The sequence below is a fragment of the Malaclemys terrapin genome, chromosome 4 (genome assembly GCF_027887155.1).
Source record: "Malaclemys terrapin pileata isolate rMalTer1 chromosome 4, rMalTer1.hap1, whole genome shotgun sequence".
Taxonomy (NCBI): domain Eukaryota; kingdom Metazoa; phylum Chordata; order Testudines; family Emydidae; genus Malaclemys; species Malaclemys terrapin.
This window is the reverse complement of record NC_071508.1, coordinates 18,388,577-18,405,412: the sequence shown is the minus strand read 5'-3', so window position 1 is coordinate 18,405,412 and position 16,836 is coordinate 18,388,577. Positions and strand designations below refer to the sequence as shown.

The following is a 16,836-nucleotide window of genomic DNA, read 5'->3' as shown; positions in this document are numbered from 1 at the left end:
ATAAGGGGCTTCCTAAATCCTGGCCCCGACCTTGCAGACCGTGCAGCGGAAGAGGGCTGATTCTTGGCCTCTGCTGGTCCAAGCCAAGCCACAGCCATGTCCGTTAGCCTGGCGCCCACGGGCCTACGGCTGCCTATCGCACCAGCCCCGTGAGTGCTCAGGCACCTGCTGAACTGGGCCTTATACAGCCGTCATCAGCAAACAAGCAGAGAAAGCAGCCAGACTGCAACAGCTGCTCTGTGACGTTTCTGTAGGGAGGGGGCGAGCTCTGGGGGCTAAGAGCAGGGAGCCAGCTCGGCCCTGACTCCCCGCGTGACCCACGACACAACGTTTCAGCCCAGAAGTTGGAGCTTAGAAAGCAAGAGGACCCTGCAAACCTGCCTCCTGCAACCCTTATGCTTAAACTGTCTAGAGGAAGAGTCCAGCCAGCCAGCCTCCTGCTCACGCCCAGTCCCCATCCCAACTATCAACCAGCCCCCAGAGCACCCCCTTTCCCTTACAGCACACAATGCCCTGGGGTGATCTCCCCTGCTCCCCCTCCCGTGAGACCAACTCCCCATATACAGACCCCCTGCACCTCACCCCCGCCCGCAGGCCCCCTCCCCCGGCACCTTGGTCTCCTCCAGCTGCATGATGGTGGCCTGGCAGTCGGCGATGCTGTCGGTGATGTAGTCAATGTTGGCGGTCAGCACCTGATCTTCTCGTTCAGCTCCTGCAGGCCCTTCTGCTCCTCCGGGCTCTCCGCCTGCAGCTTTCCCCTCTTCCCCTGCAGCGCCTCCAGCAGCAGCGCCAGCTCCTCGCGTTTCTGGGGGGCGGGTGGGAAGGAAACGCCTCAGCCGGCGCTGTCCAGGTGCCAGCAGCCTCCCAGCACTGCTGGCCCTCGGTCATGCTCAGGCCACCCAATCCCCACCAGGGCACTGCCCCCCACACCTCACCTTGATCAGCCGCTCCATGTCCGCCTCCAGGTTGACGATGGTCATCCTCTGCATGACAACGTCAAAGATGCGCCACTCCAGCGACTGCCACTTGAGCCGGGCCGCCTTGCTGAAGGTCTGGCTCATCCCCTTCTTTGGGAACTTCTTCCTGCAGTGGGATGGGACACGGTCAGGGGGCTTCCACCAGGCGGGCGCTCGGCCATCACGCCCGCTAGTGCTCAGGACAGAGGGGCATTTACACATCAGGTCTCCAGCCAATGTGGAGAGTCTCACGTGTCAAACCACATGGCAGAGTCGCCCACGATGATAGAGCGATCGTTTCCCGTGTTCCCACAGAACTCCGCTCCCATCTAACACCCAGGAGCCCGGGGCCTGAGGGCCAAGCAGGGAACAAGGCCGCGGGGGACACAGATTCGGAAGCACTGGTCTGACCTGACGGGCCAAGCCCCATTCACGGAGGGCGAAGGGTCTCCCAGGAAGTGGTCGATTTTCCGGTTCCACTGGCGCACGATGCTGGAGACCGAGCGAGAGCCGGACTCCAATTCCGAGGAGGTGGTGCTGGCGGACACCTCCGCACCTGAGTCCAGCATGGCTGGCTTCTGACTCAGCCTCCCAGAGACCCCGTTCGACATGGGCTTGGCCAGGCGGCGCAGAGCAGAGACCTGGGTGAGAGCAGTGCCTGAGGGCTGGGCCTCCTGGGAACACCCGCAGGGGGCATCGACCCAAGCCGCAGAGCGACTCCAATGCTTCTCAGGTGGCAAAGTGAGCCCGGGAGCAGCTGAGCACCTTTCAAGAGAGCTGAGCCTATCTGGGCTGGGTGAAGGTCCGGTACCCGTGGATAGCAGTTTCCCAGAATGCATCAGGAGGGGCTGGGATCGAAGCACCGCACCATCCCGCGAGCTGTACGGGTGCTGGGGCAGGAGGCAGCCTGGACGAGTCACGTGACCAACTCAGCTGCCAGGACCCAGCTCCAGGAAGGAGGGAGGAGACACAGCCTGTTGTGCACGGTCGCACATGGCATGCAGAGAATTCCTCCTTCCTGACCCCAGAAGATCAGCTGCCCCCGGAGGCAGGCGTTTCTTCCCTCGCAATCACTGTCATCTCCTGCCTGGTTACTCCTGGCCATAAAACCACCAGGCTCTGTGGGAAATCCACCCCCCCCAGGGCCAGCGCCTTGGGAACAACCCAGGATTGGCGGAGCACGACCCACTGGGACAGCGGAGGGGACTATTCCGTCTGGAGAGGCCCCAGGGCCCTGCCCACGGCCCAATCCAGGAGCCAGGCCTTAGCGCCCACCCAGTCACGGCCCCGTGAGTGGCTCTCCAGACCCCCGCAGGTGCAGGGGCTGGCACTCACCTCCTGGGTTTTCCTTCGCAGCACGATTTCCTGCTGCCGCTTCTGAGACTCCAGCGCCCGGATCTGAAACTGCGCGGGAGAGAAGCCGAGCCTCAGTCGAGTCCTGAGCGGGCGTGAGCCGCTAAAGAGGAACCCAGGGTCTGGGGTAGAACCCATGGCAGCAATGGGGGAAGGGGAGGGGACCCAGGGCTCCCCCACCCCCTTGCCTGGGGCCAGCACATGGGATGTTCAAAATCTGGCCCATGGCCTGCACTGAGATCTCACCAGCAGCGGTATAAAACCTGGAGCAACTGGGGCTAATCGGGATTTATTCTGCTGTAACCGATGATGGCAGCACTGTGGCATTTGTACCTGCCCTGAGCAGCAACCAGAGATGCAAGAGGAAGCAATCACCTCCTCTGACCTGGGGAAGGCGGAACCTGCCACCCCACCAGGTGCTGATCTCAAGGGATGGACAGACAGATGGACATGTGGTTGGGAGAGGGGGACGTGCTGCGCCTTCAGCAGGGGGAGGAGTCCCCAGACAGTCGGTGGGGTGGCTGGTTTCCGCACAGGGTGCCCAGCACACAGCTCCCCAACCAGGCAGGGTTTTGCGCTGTTCTATGCTGCCGGCCCCATTCCTGGCTTCACAGGACCTGCAGGCCTTGGCCGGCCAGTGGCCCAACACGGGCTCTGAGAGGAGCGGGCCTGGGGGCCAAGCCGGGCACTGATCCCAGCGGCCGGGCACCCGGAAGAGCTCTAACACACTGTCAAGCAGAGGTAGGGCAGGACTGAACGTGGAATGTTCTTGATGCAGGTGACGGCTGGATTCACATCGCAGCAGCAGCAGTGTAAATCTGGAGCGACTCCGCTAATGTCAATGCAGTTACTCCAGATTTACAATGAGTGTAATAGAGAGTGGAATCCGGTCCTCTGTTGGTGCAGCGCTTGCTCCAGATTTCCCATCGCCTTGCTCAGCCATCCCTGCGGCTCAGCCCCAGCTTTGCAGGGCTCCCCTGCTGCCCCATATCCTGAATGGCCCCACTCCCTGTCTCAGCCCTGCCCCGTCACAGGGGCTCCCCTGCCCCTGCCCCACCCTGCGTCAGGGACTCTGGGTGCAGGCTGGCTCACCCAGGTAACTGCTCACCTGTGCACAGGGGAGGGGACCTGACACATCATGCATCAGCGAGGGCTCTCCAGCACCCTCCCCATCTGGTCCCAAGGAGCCTGGCTTGGGGCATCTCCCCAGGAAAGGCCCAGACCCATTGGAGAACCCGCACTCCCCGCTGCACCCTGGCCAGCTGGTGTGGGAGCTCAGAGCTGAGTGAGGGGCACAGGCCCCAGCCAGAGCTGCCCTATCTGCAGAGCCCTGGCAAGGAGCTGGGTTCTCACCTCCTGCCTGCGCTGCTCCTTCTTCAGCTGAGCGATCTCCCGATTCCGCTCGGTCTCCACCAGCCGCCTCCGCTGCTGCTCCTCCCGCATCTGCTTCATCAGTGCCACCTGCGGGCCCCCCGACAGCCACACCCAGCATAAGGAGTGTGCACAAGGGGCTGTGCCCATCCACCGTCCCTCCCCAGTTTGAAGAGCTAGCACAAGCAGGCCATGCCCCTCCAGCCCCCTCCTCCTCTGCCCAGCCAGGTACCTTCGCCTTCTTCATCTCTGCCACCTCAGCCTGCAGCTTCTTGAGCTCCCGCTCATAGCGCGACTGGTTCTTGAGCAGGCGACCGTGTTCCTTCTGGGCTGCCTGCAGCTTCTGCAGTTCCCGATTCATCTCCTTCAGCCGCTTCTCGTAGTCTGCCTTGATCTTGTTGGCCTTCTCCTCCGTGTAGCATTCCATGGTGCCTGAAGGGGGTGGCGCAGAGACGCTCAGAGTGCCAGGCTAGGCCGAGCCCATCACGCTCCATCCCACCCAGCTGCCCCCTGGACCCACCAGGCCCCCAGGGAAAGCACCCTCAGTGGGGGGCACTTTAGATTAACTCTTGGCCTCCAGGGACAAGCCTGCCTGGTCCAGCAGCTCAGGAGATGTTCAATGGCCGAGTAGCCCAGACCAGTCATTGCCTGCAAGCCAGAACCATGGGCCTATTTTAGACCAATAACCCCGGCAGCAGAGCAGTGCCAGGCGTGTGCCAGGGACCGCACCGCTCCAGGGACTGGGTGCACACTGTTCTCCTCCAGGCAGTCATTGCTGTTCAGCCCAGAGGGGGATGCTGCTGAGATGAGTTTGGTGGGACTCAGCTGGGGGCAGGTGTCTCAATCACTAAAGTCTCAGTTATAGCATCAGCTGCCCCACTCGGGGAAGATGCCCAGGACTGAAAAGCCCTGGAGATGGAGCTCTCTGCATGGGCAGGCTACGCTGCTGCTCCTGCATTGGAGAGCCACAGTTTCCTCGCTGGGAGGAAGTCGGGAGCAGCTGGGAGCTTGGCCGCAGATGCCAGGCGGCTTTGCCTCTTTGCCTGGCCCTGTCTCCCTGACACGTGTCAGAGCTTGGAGCTCCTCCGAGGGAAGGGACTTTCCCTGGGCCCTACACCCACTGTCTCCCCACAGCCAGCGGGCTGCACAGCTGGGAGGTCACGGGGTCACCAGGCCCAGCCCTGATCAAGAGGCGGGACGAGTGGCACACAGCAGAGGAGAAGGATCGATCCCAGGAGCTGGGAAGCCAGACACGGAGCAGCCAGCGGGAATCTCTGGGGACCGCAAGAGAGGCATGGAATGCAGGTGTTAGTGGGGGAATGGTCCCGCTACTGTGGTAAACTTTCCTGGCTTCTGCACTACCCCGGTGAAGTGGGCTAGCGAAAGGATCCGAGTCCTCGCTCCCACTTCCTTTACCCAGAGGCCTCCCTGCCCTTGAGGGCTCCCCTTCCACTCTCCTGTCTGGCAGAGTCCTCGTAAACCCCGACAAGGCTGGGCCCAGGATTCCTGGGGGGCTCGACCCCCAACCCTGCTGTGGTCACCCAGGACAGGGGCTAGGGTGTCCCCACTCCAGAGTACTCTCTCTGCACTGGGCACCTCCCTGACCCACTGATCATTTCATAAAATTTAAAGCAAATACAAGTTGTTTAATTAACAATTAACTTTAGAAAAGAATAAGGAAAAATGGGAAAGGTTAAAGGAAAACACATCACCCCGCTCTGTGGCAGGGAACATCACAAACAGTGTCTCTGGAACGTCAGGGCAGGTCACCGTCTGTTCCTTGTAGGTCCCAGGCTCCTTCTCAGGCCCTGGCTGTGCTGCAGAGACGCTGCGGGTCGGACACTTGCTCTGGCGGTGGCCACACGCTCTCAGGCTCTAGGTGGCAGGACCCTTTTTCCCAGCGTCGCCCCCGCCCGGTCGGGGTTATGATCCCCCCTCCGAGTCTGGCCTGCAAGGCCTCTTGGCTGAGGCGTCTCCCTGTGCTGGGCCCACTGCCCAGGGTCCCCCTCACTCTCCCCAGCTGCTCACCGCACCCAGCTCCGGACGGCTCCAGCCCCGGCTCCAGCTCCAGCTCCACTCGGCCGCTGCTGCTGCTCTGCCTTCAGCTCCCTGGGCTGCTTCTCTGGCCCCTCTGGCTCCGGTTGCTGCAGCTCTGCCCCCAGGGCAGCTCTGCTCTCTCTGGGCTGTGCTCTGGCTTTGGGGCTGCAGCTCTGCTCCCAGCAGCTCAGCTCAGCTCAGCTCGGGCCCCTGCTCTCTCCTTAGCTCGGCCCCACCCTGTCCGACCCAGGCAATTCCAGCTCACCCGGAGGAGGGGACCCCCCCCGGCCTCCTGACTCCCTGATTAGCTGCCCGCCCTGTCAATCAGACTGATCTGGAGCATTGGCCTCTCCCCATTGTCCCTGGGGACTGTCAGTCTCAGGCTCCTGATTTGCCATCGACCCCTCCCCTTTTAGTGCTGGGAGCAGCCAACCAAAACCCCCCCACTGAATGTTAGTAAGGGGGCAACAGCCCCTTACACAGGGACAGGGCCCAGTTTGGGCCTCACTGGGCGCCGGGAGAACCCCAGGGTTTCTCCTGCCAGCGCTGGCTCAGAGGACCCATGCGGTGGGATGAGCCGGGGGGTGGAGGGGGCACTGCCTGTACTGAGGTTCTGCAGCACCCGGTCCCTCTCCAGCTGGGTGTCGCGGATCTTGTTCTGCAGCAGGATTAGCTTCTCCTCGGACTGGTGCTTGAGGGTCTGCAGGCGCCGCTGGCTGTTCTCCAGCTCCTCAATCAGCTTCTGCTCGATCTCGATCTCGCAGGTCAGGTCGGCCAGATCAGCCTGGAAATTCACCACTAGAGGTGGGGGGAGAGTCAGTCAGCCAGGCAGCCCCGGGGAGGTCAGGAGGAGAGAGCCAGGCAGCCCTGGGCCGGCCTGGAGAGGGGAGGGGCAGTGCCTGGCTCACGGGTCCCCTATGGACTCTGGCATTGCAGAGGAAAGGAGGCAGATGAGGCAGGACTCAGAGGGGATGGCATCTCGCTCCTGCGGTCTTAGCCTTGCCTGGGTACCCGAAGGCGAATGCGGGGGGCTGAGGAGGAAGGGACAGAGCTTGGCAGCCAGGCCTGTGCCACTGAGCACCAGCTGAGCCGGGGCACCTTAGCACCCTGACTGGCACCTCGTGCGCCTCCAGCCAAGACCTGCCCAGCTCACCCTACAGGCCCACTGCAGCCGCCTACCGCCTCCCCAAAAGGGGCACAGCCCTGAGTCACTGCAGATATCCCCGGCCCCAGCCTAAGCACAGAACTGGGCGCCGTGCCCTCCGAGTTACCCTTCTCCTCCGCATTGGAGTCCGAGTCCACCAGGCTCTCCTCGCTGCCCGAATCCTCGTCCTCATCCTCACAGCCACTCTCCTCCCGCTCCTCCTCCTCCTGGGAAACAAGCGCAGGGTTAGGGCAGAGATCAGGAGCCTTCGGCCCCTCTCTTATCGTCGCAGGGGCTCAGGCCTCTCCCCATCCGCCACCCCCAGATGTGGGTGAATTAAAGCGATTGCCTCGGAAACCAGTGCCAGGCAGAGGCAGGAGAGAGGACGTTTGACCCGGGGCCAGGGGCAGGGCTGATCCCTGTGTGCAAAGGGAGTGGGCCATGTCTGGGGAGCTCCCCCGACCCTCCCCGCTGAGATGGCAGCTGAAAATGAAGGACCTGATGAGAACCTCCGGGACGGCTGGGGCAGAGGGGACACGGTTCACGGGACAAAGCCCAGCTGCATGGAAAGGCCTGTGGCTAGTTGTCCTGCCCCACCTGTTGCCAGGGTGTCAGATGGCACAGGGCACTGCCAGGGGGCAGAGGGGACTGTCTTACCCGCCATCCTCGGCCATGCCCTGCCCCCACTCTCCACACCTAGGCAGGGCCAAACAGCAGCAGACTGGCTGCCCTACGGGGGGGTGGTCATGGACCCTGCCCCTGCCCCCCGGATCCCCTGCGACTCCCACAGACAGGCTGGGGTTTGCCCCACCTCCCTGGGTGCGGCAGGACACAGCTGCCCCAACCACGGGCGAGGAACAGAGAAGGCCACTGGCATTCTGGCTAGCAATCGGGCTCCCACCACCCACTCCACGGGGGAAGCCTCTCGCACCTCCTCATTCTCGTCCGTCTCCTCCCCGTTCTCCTGCTGCAGCTTTGGCCTCTTCTTAAAGGCCTCCTTCTCCGGGCTGCCAGGAAGAGACGGGATGAACCGCGGTGACTGGGGAGCCCTGGCACACGGTCCCCTTAGACCATACATCCCCAACACCCTCCATCTCAGAGCCCTTCAGGAACCCAGCTTCACTGCCCTCCAGAGAGACGGGCCAGGCAGTGTTACCAGATGGGGAGACTGAGGCACAAGGAGGGGAAGGGACTCACCCAAGGTCATGTGGCACGTCAGAGGCAGAGCTGAGAAAAGAACCCAGGAGTCCTGATTCTCTGCTGTATGGCTTTGGCTTCCCAGGGATGGGGCAAGACAATGTCTGGACCAGCAGGGCTGATGGGGGCTGGAGGGTGCCAGGGCTGGAAGCCAAGGGAGAAGTGGGCATCCCAATAACTATGGTCCTGCCATAATAATGAAGAGCCAGGGATGGGAGCACCCAGAACAGCCCCTTCCCTCCCCCCGACTCTGTTCCCAGCAAGGAGTTGGCCATCACCTCTTCCTCCGCTGCTTGGTCTCCTTCTTCAGCTGCTCCAGGTCCTGCTTGGCCCGCTGGAGGACTTCGGTGGCCTCTGCCTCCATGGAGACCACGGGGCTGCTGAGTGCCCCCAAGCCTGGGCCTGGAGACGAGCCCAGGGAGTACGGGGGCCTGGAGGAGACCCGCGACAGACTCCGGCGGAGCGACTCGTTCATGGCTTCGCTCTCCAAGAGCTTTGTCCTGGGGATCGGAGGGGCTTTTGGTTACGGAGATCTGCTGCCCTGGGCAGATGTCCAAAAACCCCAGGGGAAAAGACACCCCCTCCCCCCAACCTCTAAGGAGGGGTGACCGGGAGAGTGTGTGTCTGGAACCTAAACTGCCCTCGCTCAGCTCGGACAAAGGGGCTCAGGGCTCTGCTCCTGGGGAGGGGTGCTGCAGAAGGACATCGCAGGGAAGGAAAGCTGGCATGGCCACCACTAACCATCTGCATGCCTCTTGTGGGAGCAAAGAGTCACAGCAGATGCCACTTCATGGATTTAGTGCCTTCACTTAGATGGCAATGCAGCCCAGGCCACGTCACAAAGGCCCCAGGGCTTCCCACCAGGTCTGAACGCTAACGGGAGAGAAGCAACCCTATGGCCGACAGCCAGTTCTCAACAGCCACGGTGATACGCTGACATGGCAGCCTAAGGGTTAATCTTCAGCAGCGGCTGCGCTAGACACGGTGGGGCACCTCTGTTTTCTAGCATTACGGACGGGGTCTGGATCCTCAGCGGGAGGGGCGTAAATCGGCATTGCTCCAGGGACCCCAGTGTGACAACGCTGATTTTACACCAGCTGAGAATCTGGCCCAGAACGAGCGAGGGGATTCCTGTCTCCAGGGTTGTCAGTTTCTCCAGCACGAAATCCACATATGAGCAGCACTAGCTATCAGACTGCATTTCAATGTACCCCTGGGAGGCATTTAAGTCTGGATCAGCCAAGGCTCCAGAGAAAGCTTGGGAGCACAAGGGCCGGACAGGACGCCCTACAGGATGGAGACATTTCCATCTCGAATGTGGGGCTTTTATTTATATTTCAGCAGCACCGAGAGAGACGGGCTCAAGGCCCTGTTGTGCCAGGTGCTGCACACACCCGTGAGATGGGCGCTGCCCCAAAGCACCGACAATCTAAATGGTCGCATCAGACCAAAGGCAAGAGAGAGGGGAAGTGACTTGCCTGAGGTCATTGGCAGAGCTGCGATGCCAGCCTACTATTTGAACCCAGTGCCCGCGGCACCAGTCACCCAGCCGGGAGCGGCAGAGCCAGAGAGGGAATCTGGGCCTCCAGAGCCCCAGGTCAGCAGCCCCCCCGCTAGCCCGCACTGCCTCTTTGCAGGTCCTCTCAAGCTGCACGCGATATGTGGACCCCCCAGACGGGCGGAAGGAGAGAACGTGACCCACGCCCACCTGAGCTGCTCGATCTCCCGGATGTAGTTCTGGATCAGGGAGCCGATGGCCTCGTTGCCGTCACCTGGAGGGACAGAATTAGGATCACAGACAAGATCAGAAACACCTAGCAGCTGGGCTGCCACTCAGCTGCCCTTGGACCTGAGCTCTGGGGTGGCTGTAATTTTCGTGGGACCGATCCGCATGCCCCACCTCGCATACATGTTCTCTGGAGGTGCCCATCCTCACCTGCCTTGGCCAGTATCAAATTGGCCTCCTGGCTCTCAGGTGGGTGACCCGGCTGTTGATGGCATCAATGGCCTCCTGCATGGCCTTCACCCTCATGCGCAAGGAGGTGTTCTCCTTCTGGAGCATGGCGTTCTCCTGGAACAAGTCACTGTAGCCCTCGGCGCCGTCCTCCCCGATCACACGCTTGCCCTGCGGGGAGAGGAGAAAGGGAGATGCAGAGAGGGCAAAGCCACAGCGTCGGTCAGCCCTGGCCAAACCCAGCCGGCCACGTGCTCAATGGCGCCGCACTGAGGAAGATGGGTAGGGTAACCCTACGTCCCGTTTCGGCTGGGACAAGTCCCTTTTTTAAGCCATGTCCCGGGCGTCCCGACTTTTTTTTTTGCAAAAGTGGGCATTTGTCTCCAAGGGCAAACGGGACAAACACCCAGTTTTGTCAAGAAAGTGGGGTGCAGAGGAATGTGGGCGGGAGGCCGGGATCCAACGGGGGGCAGGCAGGGCTCAGGTGAGCAGCGACGCTGGCCCCAGCCTTTGGGAAATAGTCGGCCTATCCCGTATGTGCTTTGCTGCTCGCCCCAGCCCTGCCTACCCTCTGCACAGGGAGGGGGGCTCGCGTGAGCGGCTCAGGCCAGCCCCACATGGGGGGAGGGACTCAGGCGAGTGGTTCGAGGCAACCCCATGGGGGGGGGGGGGGGAGGAGGAGGGGCTCAGGCCAGTCCCACGGGGTGTTCTGTTTTCCCTTTGGGAAATATGGTGTGACGAACTGGGCCTGTTCTCACGGTGGTCTGTGAATGCTGACAGGGGAGTGTTCTGGGATAGTCTGCATTGCAGGATGGGATCTGCCCGAGGGCGCCCGAGGGCGCATACCTGAGTGTGTAACATGAGAACCCAGGAAGGGGTTGAAGGGGAGGCGACTCCTTAGCCCGGGAAACTGAACAAAGGCTGTGGGAGGGGTCGCTGAAGGCAGAGTGCTGGAAGCAGGCAGGGAGAGAGGGCTGGGGGGCAGAGATGGCTCTGACCTCCCAAGGGGGCCTGGGCTGGGATGCCCGGGGACCCCAAGATGGACCTAACTGAGGGGGTCCCTGTTGTCTGTGCCTGCAAGACCTGTCTTGGACTGTATTCCTGTCATCCAAATAAACCTTCTGCTTTACTGGCTGGCTGAGAGTCATGGTGAATCGCAGGAAGCCGGGGGTGCAGGGCCCTGAGTCCCCCAATACTCCGTGACAACTGGTGGCAGCGGTGGGATCTACTGCACCCCGTGGACGGCGCTTCCTGCAGTAAGTGACTGGGGAGCAGTAAAACGAAGGGGGATTGACGGGGACCAGGCGTGCTGAAGAGTGAGAGAGAGACGGTTATTACCCCTGGGAGTGTGTGACCAGCGAGAAGGACTTTTGCAGTAACAGGGTCCCCCGGGGGGATCGCAGCGAGTGGTCCCAGGGGCGGAGGAGTCTGCAGCTCGACCCTGGCAGAGAGGCGGTGACCTCGAGAAGGGCTGGCACACTAGGGGGCCCCCTGGGAACTGTGGGGAGCTGTGAGCACACAGGCCGGTGAGTGGCCAGCAGGAAGATGTATGCCAAGCGGCTTAAGAGCGACCTGGTGGAGCTGTGCAAGCAGAGGCGGCTGCGCATTGGGAGGCTCACCAAAGAACAGCTCATTGCCCAGCTGGAGGCGGAAGATCGCGCGAATGAACTGATCCCTGTGTCTCAGGGAAGCAGCCTGGCAAATGCAGCGCAGGCACCAGTGTCTGTCCCAGCTGGGAGTGGTCAGCCGGCTGCTGAGGGCTTCCCGAGACCCCTCCTTCCTATGCCTAGGGGAAGGGTGGGGAGGAGCCCAGCAAATACCGAGGGCGCCGTGACCCCCCCGGCCAGCAGGGGGTCCCCCCGGCGAAGCTCGCCGGCCAGCAGAGGATCCTCCCGGCGGCGTTCGGCATCCGGGGAGCGGAATTGGCTGGAATGGGAGAAAGAGCTAAAACTGAGGGAGCTGGAGGATCGTGAACAACAGAGACAGCATGAAGAGAGACAGCGTCAGCATGAACGGGAGGAGAAAGAGAGACAGCATCAGCGTGAACGGGAGGAGAAAGAGAGACAGCATCAGCGTGAAGAGAGACAGAGACAGCATGAACGGGAGGAGAAAGAGAGACAGAGACAGGAGAATGAGAGACAGCATCAGCGTGAACTGGAACTGGCGAGACTGAGGGGCAGCGAACCCCCGGCTGCGGTGAGTGAGGGGGGACCCAGGACTGCACGGAGCTTTGATAAGTGCATCATGGCCCCATACAAGGAGGGGGAGGACATGGATGACTTCCTGGAGGCCTTTGAGACGGCCTGCGAGCTGCACCAGGTTGATCCCGCGGACAGACTCCGGGTCCTTACCCCCTTACTGGACCCCAAAGCCGTGGCATTGTACCGCCAACTGGAAGAGGCAGAGAAAGGGGACTACGAGCTATTCAAAAAGGCCCTGCTACGGGAGTTTGGGCTGACTCCTGAGATGTACCGGGAAAGGTTCCGGAATCAGGATAAAACCCCTGAGATCTCATATCTGCAACTAGCCGCCCGCATGGAAGGATACGCCAGCAAGTGGGCTGATGGGGCCCAGACGAAGGAGGACCTGGTCAAACTGCTGGTACTGGAGCAACTGTATGAGCGGTGCCCATCTGACCTGAGGCTGTGGTTGGTGGACAGAAAGCCAGAGAACCCGCGACAGGCAGGCCGGCTGGCCGATGAGTTCGTAAAGAGCCGGTCAGGAGATAAAAGGGAGGAGTCCCAAAGGAGCAATCCCACCACAACGCAGAGAGAGAGTCACCATGGGACCTCCCCGTGGGAAAATACAGAAAAACCCCATCAGAGGGGAACATCCGGCATCAGGACCATCCGACCCACTCAAGGGGACCCATGGGACATGGGCTGCTACCACTGTGGCCAAAAGGGCCACATACGGGCCCAGTGCCCCAGGCTCAGGGACAGACTGAGCAGGCCGAACCCACAGAGGGTTGACTGGGTAGAGACCCAGCCCGGCGAGAGGCAGCATTCCCAGGGAAGGGGGGCTGGCAGAGTACCACCTGCTAAGGAGGGAGGAGAGCCCCAGGCTAGCTTCTCTGGGGGGCCAGATGCTCCGGATTCAAAGTTCTCCGTTTACAGGGTTGGCGCGGGGCTGTCCCTGCGGAGCGAGTGCCTTGTTCCCCTGGAGGTGGAGGGGAAGAAACTTTATGGTTACTGGGACACGGGCGCAGAGGTGACACTGGCCCGGCCCGAGGTTGTGGCCCCAGATCGGGTGGTGCCCAACACCTTCCTGACCCTGACCGGGGTGGGCGGGACCCCATTCAAGGTTCCCGTAGCGAGGGTACACCTGAAATGGGGGGCCAAGGAGGGCCCCAAGGACGTGGGAGTGCACCACCATTTGCCCACCGAGGTGTTGATGGGGGGGGACCTAGAGGACTGGCCAAGCAGCCCCCAGACCGCCTTAGTTGTGACCCGCGGTCAGAGCCGGCAAGGGGCACTGCCCCCTGGCCTTGGGGGGGGTGCTTTGCCTGAGGCGCGGGACCCTAAGCTGGTGGGGAGGGAACGCCCAGGGACGCGGCTCAGGGAGGCTGCAGCTTCGGACCCAGCGGGCGAGAAAGAACAGGTGGCCATCCCTGTCCCAGCTGCTGAGTTCCAGGCCGAGTTACAGAGAGATCCCTCCTTGCGGAAGATAAGGGACCTAGCCGACCTCAATGCGGTACAGACCATGGGACGAGGTGGCCGGAAAAGGTTCCTGTGGGAGAAGGGGTTCCTGTACCGAGAATGGGCTCCCCCAGGGAAAATGGAGTCAGGGGGGATCAGGAGGCAGCTGGTGGTACCCCAGAAGTATCGCCGCCAGCTGCTGTGCCGGGCCCATGACATTCCCCTCGCAGGGCACCAGGGAACCTGGCGTACCCAGCAGAGGCTGCTACGGAGCTTTTACTGGCCTGGGGTCTTTGTTACTGTCCGACAGTACTGCGGATCCTGTGACCCCTGTCAGAGGGGGAGGAAGGCCTGGGACAAGGGGAAAACAGCTTTAGGACCCTTGCCCAGCATAAAGGATCCTTTCCAGAGGGTGGCCAAGGTTAAAAGGGCGGCTCTGAACCAAGAGAGCCCAAAGCACAGACCTCCAGACTGGAGCGCTGGGAGAAGACCACAGCCCAGTTGGAACCCCAGAGGTATGGGGGTGGGAAAAGGGCGCAGGCCGCATAAACCTTCCCACATGCGAACTGCGAGTGCCATCAAGCACCCCCGACCTAAGGGGGGGCGTGAAACTGGAGGGGCCTGGTGTAATTCTCACCAAGGAATGGGAGGGATGCGGGGGCATCCATGGGAACGGGGGTAGGTTCGAACTTCCCCGGGTCACTGGCTAAAGTGACCCTGCTCAGTTCGGTCTCGAAGGGGGGAGAGATGTGATGAACTGGGCCTGTTCTCACGGTGGTCTGTGAATGCTGACAGGGGAGTGTTCTGGGATAGTCTGCATTGCAGGATGGGATCTGCCCGAGGGCGCCCGAGGGCGCATACCTGAGTGTGTAACATGAGAACCCAGGAAGGGGTTGAAGGGGAGGCGACTCCTTAGCCCGGGAAACTGAACAAAGGCTGTGGGAGGGGTCGCTGAAGGCAGAGTGCTGGAAGCAGGCAGGGAGAGAGGGCTGGGGGGCAGAGATGGCTCTGACCTCCCAAGGGGGCCTGGGCTGGGATGCCCGGGGACCCCAAGATGGACCTAACTGAGGGGGTCCCTGTTGTCTGTGCCTGCAAGACCTGTCTTGGACTGTATTCCTGTCATCCAAATAAACCTTCTGCTTTACTGGCTGGCTGAGAGTCATGGTGAATCGCAGGAAGCCGGGGGTGCAGGGCCCTGAGTCCCCCAATACTCCGTGACATATGGTCACCTTAAAGATGGGTCACAGCAAGAGGAGCAGGGAAAAGGCGGAGACTCAAAAAATGGCAGGCGTGCCCGTGGGAAGGCCGTGCTCAGGGGACAGCAGAAACAGGGAGCAGCTGACATGCTGTAAGTGCCTTTTACTCAGATAAGGTACTGATCTGAGCCCCATGATGGCAGTAGCTGAGCACCTCCCAGTTTAATGCATTTACCCTCATGCACCTCCAGGGGGCAGGGCAGTGCTCTGACCCCGGCTGGGCAGCTGGGGATTGAGGCCCTGAGGCTAAGGGAGTTGCCCAAGGTCACACGGGGAGTCTGTGGCAGAGCAAGGACTTGACCACAGGGCTCCCAAGTCCCAGGCCAGTGCCATGACCACTGGGCCATCCTTCCTCTCCGGCTGGGGAGATACATGACTCAGCTCAATAGCAACCTCTGGCTGCCTAAGGGCTGGTGCTCCTGGGAAACCAGTCCAGCCAAGCTCAGCATGAAGCAGGATGTCGGATATGCCGCACAGGACAGGGATATAAAGCAGGAGGTGCCTTCCCAGCTCCGAAAGATACCCTGAAGCCTTCTCCCTGTTCAGACATGACATACAGCCCTTTAACAGCCTACCTCGCCATAGTCCCTTGCATCCTACCCACAAACTACAGCACCACTGAAACACAGCCATCTCTGGGGTGGAGCCCAGAGCAGTGGCCAGAGCCCCTCCCCTGCTTCCCCCCTCCTCCACAGCCTCAGCACGCCGCTTGGGCGGGGCGGAGCCAGACATCTGCTCTAAGCCGAGCGGCACGGTAAGGGGGCCGGGGAGTTGGAGAAGGGGGGCAGTCAGGGGACAGAGAGCGGGGGGCGGGGGTTGGATGGGTCAGGGGTTCTGGGGGGGCTGTCAGGGGGCAGGGGTGTGGAGAGGGGTCGAGGCAGGCAGGGAGCAGAGGGGGTTGGATGGGTCGGGAGTTCTGGGGGTCCTGTCAGGGGGCGGGGAGCAGTTGGATAGGGCATGGGAGTCCCAGGGGTCTGTCTGGGGGCAGGGGTGTGACTATGGGGTGGGGATGTGGATAACGGTCGGGGCAGTCAGGGAACAGCTAGGGTCCTATGGGGGCAGTTAGGGTGGGGGGTTCTCAGGAGGAGGCAGTCAGGGGACAAGGAGCGGGGGGGGTTGGGGGTACTGAGGGGAGTAGTCAGGGGGTGGGAAGTGGGTTGGAGTGGATGGGGGCAGGGCGGGTCTAGAGCGCCCCCCCCGCCCCCGTGTCCTCTTTTTTGATTGTGGAAATGTGGTAACCCTAAGTTAGAGGTCTGTGCAGCCTGGCTTATTGGAACCATCCTGGGCTCCTAGTGTGGTGGCCAAGCCTGGATGTGTCGGTGAAGGTGTCAGAGAGCAGACAGAGAGAGGCACAGAAGAACAGGGGTCTCATCTTTCAACTCTGCAGCTTGGACACACCCTCGTGCCTGGGCTCCCAGCCTCTCCTGCCTGGGGTCCCCTGCACCTTGGTCTTGCTAGTTCACACCCAGCTAGGGCACCCCGGCTCTCGTCCAGCTGGCACTCATTCCGCATGCTTAGCCACGTCCAGACCCTGGCACCTAGCTCTGGTACAACTGGCTCCTCGCACCCAGAGCCTGGGCATCCCTGGAACCCAGGTCATGGGGGCTGGGGTGGGAGGAGACTGGGGGGTCGGAGGGAGGTCTCGGCAGAGTGGGGGAGGTTCCATGGGGGGGATTCCACGGGGAGTACCTGGTTCTTGTCCAGCTCGCAGTTCTTGTATTCGCTCTCGCCCTGCTCCTGGAAGGTGACGAGGACAAAGCCGACGAAGAGGTTCATCATGAAGAAGGCGATGAGGATGATGTAGATGATGAAGAAGATGGCGATCTCCACCCGGTAGTTGTAGATGGGGCCCATGTCCTCGGTGTGGGTGTCAATGGCCTTGTACAGCAGCCTGGGGGGTAGCGAGTAGAGAGCATGCAGTTTACCAGGC

General features: G+C 61.7%; 1 pseudogene; it reads right to left on the bottom strand.

The window, feature by feature from the left end:
* Positions 1-16,836, bottom strand: part of LOC128835690 (kinesin-like protein KIF21B) — a 52,706-nt pseudogene that overhangs the window by 20,005 nt on the left and 15,865 nt on the right.